The 8,346-nt window shown below is 38.2% G+C and overlaps 1 non-coding gene across 1 annotated transcript; it reads right to left on the bottom strand.

Annotated features, from left to right (window-relative positions):
• Window positions 1–2,366: 2,366 nt before the first annotated feature.
• LOC133802749 (small nucleolar RNA R71) lies at window positions 2,367–2,473 on the bottom strand. The gene has a single exon (XR_009877497.1). It is a non-coding gene; the product is annotated as a small nucleolar RNA R71 (small nucleolar RNA).
• Window positions 2,474–8,346: the final 5,873 nt, after the last annotated feature.

The following is an 8,346-nucleotide window of genomic DNA, read 5'->3' as shown; positions in this document are numbered from 1 at the left end:
ATTAATGGAGGTTATAATTGGTTATGATTAGGTATCCGCTAAGGAATCAAAAGGTCGATCGTTCTCAGGAGTCATTCTTGTTTTATTTCTCGCTCGAACCAGAGGTAAGAGAACTGCACCCTATATGTGACATGCATGGTTGTTCATGAGGCATGTTGAATGTGTAAATGCGGACATGGATTGATTATTGAATGCTCAGCAAATCTTGCTCACTTGTGCATGGTACTGACTAATTAGTCAGAATTGGCAAAGGTGTCAGTATCAACTATGAAGTTGTAACTCTGATGAGTCTAGTTTTTATGATGTTTTGGTGATGTTTTTAGTAGTCTTTTATTTTGTTTTTCCTTGTTTTAGCGCGGGTTTACGCTTTGTTTGGTTGTTTTTGTGAATATTAGGAAGAATTGAGCATGTGGAAGGAAATGCCAAAGAAAGGGAAGAAATAATCGAGTTTTTCATCATATTTTGATCAAGAATGGTTCTCAATACCATTTGGAAGTGTTGGTGAAATTTTGGGATGAAAACTTGAAGAATTGAAGAATTCCTTAAGAGCCACGGCATGATCAAAGTAGGGCCGCGGCTAGGGGGAGAAACAGAAGCATGTTTTTTTGAGGACAACTTCGGGCCGCGGCATGGCTAGATAGGGCCGCGGCATGGATGGGCACTCTGCCCAGAAAACAACGATGCGGGCCGCGGCATGGTTTCAGAGAGCCGCGGCATTGAAAGGATAGTCTGCCCAGAAATTTTGACACGGGCCGCGGCATAGTGTATGTAGAGTCGCGGCCCGCCTCTCTAAAATCTAAAAATCCTAGGTTTTAAAGGACGAAAAAGAAGAGAGAAGGAGGTACGGACGAAGGGAGGAGTTCTGGTGTTGAAGGCTCAAGCTTAGAGTATTTTTACATGTTTTTCTTTTTGATGTTATCTTTAAATTCTGTTGTGATTAGCACTATGACTATGAACTAATTTTCTGTTTAGGATGTTCAATTGAATCACTTGAATTTCTATTATGACCTAATGCAATTTTAATTTCATCTTCTTCAATCTTCTTCAATTCCTTATAACCTGTTCTTATAGATTGATTATTGATTGGCCATCTTTAGTCATATATATATATGTTTTTAAGTCAAAATCTGAGAAGTGAGATTTAATTATGCTGTGGTTATATTGGACATAATTCTAATTTAGAACGAAAGTATCTGAATTAATTGTGTAACTGTTATTAAGTTGTGGAATTTAATGCTACCTTTGTGGTTCAATTTACCATAGAAATATAGGAAATTGTCACCTAGGTTGAGTTTATAATTCATAGAATGATTATAGGCTGCTGTCTCAACTTGTTAATTGAATTAGGTGAAAATAAGAAGAATTCATACTTGGCATTAGGGAATAATAGGAAGGATAGTTGATGAGATTGAATATCCTAATTGTTTCTCAGTGATTGAATTAAGAGTTTTTACTATTAGTTATTATGCTATTTAATTGTCGATTATTATTTCTCCACTTTATCGGTTCTTTTGCTGTATTTTACAAAAATCAAGAAGTTTTAATTCATCAAATAGAACAAGAGATTAATTGACTGGTAATTGATAATTCAGTCCTTGAGGACGATACTTGGTTTTACCATTGTATTACAAGTTCGCGACTGTGTGCACTTGCATAGCAAAAATTATCGCAACAAGTTTTTGGCGCCGTTGCCGGGGACTGAAAATTATCAATATCAGTCTAATTAATTTTTATTCTAATTTGATTTTAATTTCTCTCGTTTCTAATCTGTTTAGTTGCTTAATTTGTCTATCTTAGGTGAATTTTGGTATATGCGTGGCAGACAAGGAAAATCCACACTTGTTCCTCTGAATCCCGAGATCGAAAAGTCTTGCAATCAAATCAGAAAGAATAAGAGAGAGACCCAGAATTCTGTGAAGATGGCACAGAATGATGGGGATGGCAGGAATGGTCTAAATCTAGGAGTTGTCCAAGGGGTTCAGGCTCAGACCAACGCTGAGAGGAGTCTGAGAGATTATGTGCTACCCACTCTGACGGGAGTACAAAATAGTATATGCCCACCAACTGTAGAGGCCAACAACTTCGAAATAAAGCCTGCTATTTTACAAATGGTGCAGTCCTCTGTGCAATTCAATGGGTTGCCCTCTGAAGATCCTCACACCCATTTGTCCAACTTTCTGGAGTTGTGTGGAACCTTCAAATATAATGGGGTGAGTGATGACGCAATCAAGCTTAGGCTCTTCCCATTTTCTCTAAGGGACAGAGCTAAGAGTTGGCTGAATTCTCTGCAGCCAAACTCCATTGTCACTTGGCAAGATCTGGCTCAGAAATTTTTATCCAAATTCTTCCCTCCGTCAAAGGCTGCTAAACTGAGGGGAGAGATAAATAACTTTTGCCAGAATGACGGGGAGTCACTGTATGAAGCTTGGGAACGGTTTAAGGAACTCCTGAGAAGATGTCCTCATCATGGCATTGAACAGTGGATGCTAGTACAGAATTTCTACAATGGTTTATGTCCAACAACCAGAACCATTATTGATGCTGCAGCAGGTGGCACTTTTATGAGCAAGAGCGCAACTGGTGCTTATGAGCTGTTGGAGGACATGGCTACAAACAACCATCAGTGGTCAGAGGAAAGATCATCAGGAGCTAGAAAGGTAGCTGGGGTGCATGAGCTAGATGCAATTACTGCTTTAACAGCGCAAGTAGCCTCTCTAACAAAGCAGTTACAACAGAGCAGTGTATCTGCTAATGCAGTTCAGATGGCAGTGAGGTGTGAAATGTGTGGTGGTGTTCATTCTGTTGATCAGTGCCCTATCTGTATGAATAATAACATTCCGATGGATCAAGCTCAGGTTCAAGCGGTGGAAAACTTTCAAAGGCCAGTAAATAATCCATTCGCCAATACTTACAATCCAGGGTGGCGAAATCATCCTAATTTTTCTTGGAGGAATAATCAGGGCCAGCAACCTCAGTTTCAGGGCCAATTTCATAATAATATGCCTCAGTCACCTATGCATCAAGCCTCTTCCTCACAACAGCCTAGGACTCAACAGTCAATGAATCAAGCTCCACCTGAAAGGCCTAATGAATTACAAGCTGCATTGTTGACCCTCACCAACACTCAAACACAGTTTATGACAGAAACTCGCTCTTCCATCAGGAATCTTGAGATGCAAGTTGGTCAATTGGCAAATATGTTACAAAATAGGCCTCAAGGAAATTTGCCAAGTAATACAGAGGTGAATCCTAAAGAGCAGTGCAATGCAATCTCTTTGAGGAGTGGGAAGAAGTTGGAAGAGCCAGTCAAGAAGTTTACACCTGCACCAAAGGTTGAAGCTGAGAATGAGGGTAAGGTAGAAAAAGAGGTTATTGAAGACCTTGAGAAGAATCAGTCACCAGTGAGTTATGAGCACCACATCAAGATTCCATACCCTCAGCGACTTCAAAAGAAGACTCTTGACAAACAATTTTCGAAATTTCTAGATATTTTTCGAAAGCTTCACATTAACATACCTTTTGCCGAGGCACTTGAACAAATGCCAAGTTATGTGAAGTTTATGAAGGAAATACTGTCCAAGAAGAGGAAGATGGAGGACTATGAGACGGTGGCACTCACTGAAGAGTGCAGCGCCATTTTGCAAAGGAAGCTTCCTCAGAAGCTGAGAGATCCGGGGAGTTTCACCATACCTTGCACCATTGGCAAGTTTGAATGCAAGCACGCCTTATGTGATCTGGGGGCAAGTATAAATCTGATGCCCTTATCTGTGTTTAAAAGACTTGGTTTGGGGGAGGCAAAACCAACAACTGTCACTTTACAGCTCGCAGACCGATCGTTAACACATCCACGAGGTATTATTGAGGATGTTCTTGTGAAAGTGGACAAGTTCATTTTCCCAGCAGACTTCATTGTACTTGATATGGAGGAGGATGCCAATGTCCCAATCATTCTTGGAAGACCATTCTTAGCCACAGGACGAGCTTTAATTGACGTACAAAAGGGGGAGTTAAGGTTGCGAGTCCAAAATGAGGAAATAAGTTTTAATGTTTTTGCAGCAACTGCAATTCCTACTTGTTGTAGAGTTGATGTGGTGAATGATGGTCAAGATTCAATTGGTATGAAGAGGAAGAAGGCCAAAGAACGATTTCGAACAGTTCGACATCGTATGAAAAGATTATTGTGTGGCAAGTTTGAAGGTTTCGATGACATTGGGGATAATTTCAATATTCTCAACAGTGGAAAGGAATTCTCTCCGTATGGCACAATGGCTTTTAAGGATGCAAAGGGTGGCCACCACCTCAAGCCCCCACTACCTCCACCACCTCCACCGCCATACTGATGTGGCGTCAGGTAAGTTCTCTTCCCTTGTTCTTTTTCTTTATCACATTGGGGACAATGTGCGTCTTAAGTTTGGGGGGGAGCTTATTTTGTTTTATTTTTGTTTTCTGTGTTGTTTAGTTTAGTTTAGTTTTCTGTAGTGTAAAAGTTAAACCATCATTCTTGTCTGTACTTGCTTTGTCTTTGCTCGTGAAAAGGAAATTGAATTCAACTGTGTGCTTGGTTCAATTGTTTTAGAGTTGAATTTAAAAAGTTCTGTGGGAAATTTTTAATATGTTTTGAAAAGACAACATTTTGGATTGTATTATATGTGTTTGACTAGGGTTGGTGGAATGACAATTTGAATCTAATAGAACTTGCATTATTTGGCTTTTGAGGCGAAATTCTTGATGACATGTGTTTAGAAAAGTGATTTAGGCAATCTTTTTGGATCGATTGTGCCTTTCAAGCCGACCTTGAGTTAATTATCCTTAGTTACCCTTTTTGAGCCTTGAACTTGGTTTTTGTTCTTGATCATATTACTTGAGCCTAAATTTCTTAACTTCTTTATTTTTGTTTTCCTCTCCTTTTGTTATCATAAGCATATAATCTGTGGGAAAGAAGAAGGAAAAATAGTAAGAGGTTGTTATGATTGGAATACAGTATGATTGTACAAAAAGAAGAGAGAGAGAAGTCTTTGAGAAAAAAAAAGAAGAGAATAATATCACTTTGTCACACTCCTTGATCATATATATATATATAGAAAATAATAAGTTTGGGGGAGTGTGATTTGAAAAAAAAAAAAAAAAAGTGATAAGTCTAGAAAAAGAAAAGAAGAAAATAATGAAAAGTGTTGTCATCTCTCTCTCTAATTGTATAAAAGGGTGATTTTTGGTGTGGTAAAGAAAAATTTGGTTGGTTTTAAGGTTTTATGCTTATGGTAACGATTGAGCTTAAATGAGAATTTCATCTACCCTTACCTAAGCCTAACACTATAACCTGTGAAAGTCCTGTTGATTTCAAAACATGTGTTGTTGACATTAGTGGAGAAGGTCGAGTAATGCAAGCATATTGTAGATTTGGTTTGTGGAATTGTCTGGAATGAGTTGAGCATATATGATAGAATGCAAGTGTTGTAGTCATTTTCATGATATATTATTGATTTCCCTAATTGAATTGTATAAGTTGGACTTTAAGGCAATTGAGCTGAAATTCTGGTTATAAATATTGCAATTGAGGTTTCATGAGTGTTGGCAAAGCAGTGTAGATGGTAATGATGGTTTCGCTTGTTCGTTTTTGTGTTTGTTTCTTTTTGTTAGTGTAACTTGGTCTTTACTCGAGGGCGAGTAAAGGTTAAGTTTGGGGGAGTTTGATGAGTCTAGTTTTTATGATGTTTTGGTGATGTTTTTAGTAGTCTTTTATTTTGTTTTTCCTTGTTTTAGCGCGGGTTTACGCTTTGTTTGGTTGTTTTTGTGAATATCAGGAAGAATTGAGCATGTGGAAGGAAATGCCAAAGAAAGGGAAGAAATAATCGAGTTTTTCATCATATTTTGATCAAGAATGGTTCTCAATACCATTTGGAAGTGTTGGTGAAATTTTGGGATGAAAACTTGAAGAATTGAAGAATTCCTTAAGAGCCACGGCATGATCAAAGTAGGGCCGCGGCTAGGGGGAGAAACAGAAGCATGTTTTTTTGAGGACAACTTCGGGCCGCGACATGGCTAGATAGGGCCGCGGCATGGATGGGCACTCTGCCCAGAAAACAACGATGCGGGCCGCGGCATGGTTTCAGAGAGCCGCGGCATTGAAAGGATAGTCTGCCCAGAAATTTTGACACGGGCCGCGGCATAGTGTATGTAGAGCCGCGGCCCGCCTCTCTAAAATCTAAAAATCCTAGGTTTTAAAGGATGAAAAAGAAGAGAGAAGGAGGTACGGACGAAGGGAGGAGTTCTGGTGTTGAAGGCTCAAGCTTAGAGTATTTTTACATGTTTTTCTTTTTGATGTTATCTTTAAATTCTGTTGTGATTAGCACTATGACTATGAACTAATTTTCTGTTTAGGATGTTCAATTGAATCACTTGAATTTCTATTATGACCTAATGCAATTTTAATTTCCTCTTCTTCAATCTTCTTCAATTCCTTATAACCTGTTCTTATAGATTGATTATTGATTGGCCATCTTTAGTCATATATATATATGTTTTTAAGTCAAAATCTGAGAAGTGAGATTTAATTATGCTGTGGTTATATTGGACATAATTCTAATTTAGAACGAAAGTATCTGAATTAATTGTGTAACTGTTATTAAGTTGTGGAATTTAATGCTACCTTTGTGGTTCAATTTACCATAGAAATATAGGAAATTGTCACCTAGGTTGAGTTTATAATTCATAGAATGATTATAGGCTGCTGTCTCAACTTGTTAATTGAATTAGGTGAAAATAAGAAGAATTCATACTTGGCATTAGGGAATAATAGGAAGGATAGTTGATGAGATTGAATATCCTAATTGTTTCTCAGTGATTGAATTAAGAGTTTTTACTATTAGTTATTATGCTATTTAATTGTCGATTATTATTTCTGCACTTTATCGGTTCTTTTGCTGTATTTTACAAAAATCAAGAAGTTTTAATTCATCAAATAGAACAAGAGATTAATTGACTGGTAATTGATAATTCAGTCCTTGAGGACGATACTTGGTTTTACCATTTTATTACAAGTTCGCGACTGTGTGCACTTGCATAGCAAAAATTATCGCAACAAACTCATTAGTCAAATTCGGCAGTGGTACTGGGCACTGGTCACACAGTGCTGACTCATAAGTCAGGAACGACCTTAGTGTGTTCAACGCAAGCCAATAAAGATTAGATCTAATCGACATCTGCATTGAATGACTCAAAAGAGCATTAATGCCGGATCGACCTCAAGTTCGATGAATATTATAAGCGCTTGTCTAGCCAAAGGCTAGTCACTTAGAGCCACGGTCACTATTTAGTCACATGGTTGTGGGTGTTGAGCCCGTGAGACTTACCCATTAGTCTCTCATCTGTTAAGGTAGTGACTTACCCATCAGTCACTCATCTGTTAAGTTAGAGACTTACCCATCAGTCTCTCATTTGTTTGAGCTAGTGACTTGCTTGTCAGTCACTCAGTATGGTTTACCAGAACCTCAAGTGTTAAATCACTCATCTGTTCAGAGCTATAAGTTCTGTATGATTATTATGATCATCATTTGATATTATATGTTTGCTACATTGTGTTTTCTTGCTGGGCTTTGGCTCATGGGTGCTATGTGGTGCAGGTAAAGAGAAAAAAATGCTCACCCAACCTTGAGTGGAGAGCTTAGGTGGTGTTGTCTACATATGCGGCCACTTGACCACCATGGCAAAGGAGTTCTCAGAGGAACTAGGGGGTTTACCATATTTTTGCCGCTTAGGTCGGCGGGTTGTAAATTTGAAACAGTAATGACCATTTTGAGTTGTAAATAACTTGTAAATGTTTTTGTTGGGCCCATGAACAGTTTTATGTATTAAATAAAATATATCCTTTCTTTTTAATTGGTTTTCCACCTTAGCCTGTTAATAACACTAGAAGCACGTTTTTAACCAAAGGACTCCGTAGCGAGTTAAATTTCCGGTTCACCGTAACTGTTCTGGGGTAACCAGGGCGTTACAACTTGGTATCAAAGCATGCCAAGGTTAGGGTTCCTGTAGACTGGCTGGGCATGTACACTCATCACTGAAGTCAAGCTCGACTCATGGTTTGGTAACTATTTATGTAGTTATATGTATAACTGCTTAAATATAGTATATATGCTTTACTTGTATCCATGAGACACCATGTTAAACCTGTGCCCTGAATATTACATTCTCAGCAACCGTGTGCTAATTAGTACTGAAATTGCTGGAACAGACTTATTAGTATTGTTGTTTGTGAACTATTATGTGATACATGCTGAGTGCTAAATACTATAAACATGTATCTGCTTGTATAATTGTATGACTGTGGAATATGATAATTGTCTATTT

The sequence above is a fragment of the Humulus lupulus genome, chromosome 9 (assembly GCF_963169125.1).
Source record: "Humulus lupulus chromosome 9, drHumLupu1.1, whole genome shotgun sequence".
Classification (NCBI taxonomy): domain Eukaryota; kingdom Viridiplantae; phylum Streptophyta; class Magnoliopsida; order Rosales; family Cannabaceae; genus Humulus; species Humulus lupulus.
The sequence above is the reverse complement of the archived record's forward strand: the minus strand, read 5'-3'. Positions and strand labels throughout refer to the sequence as shown.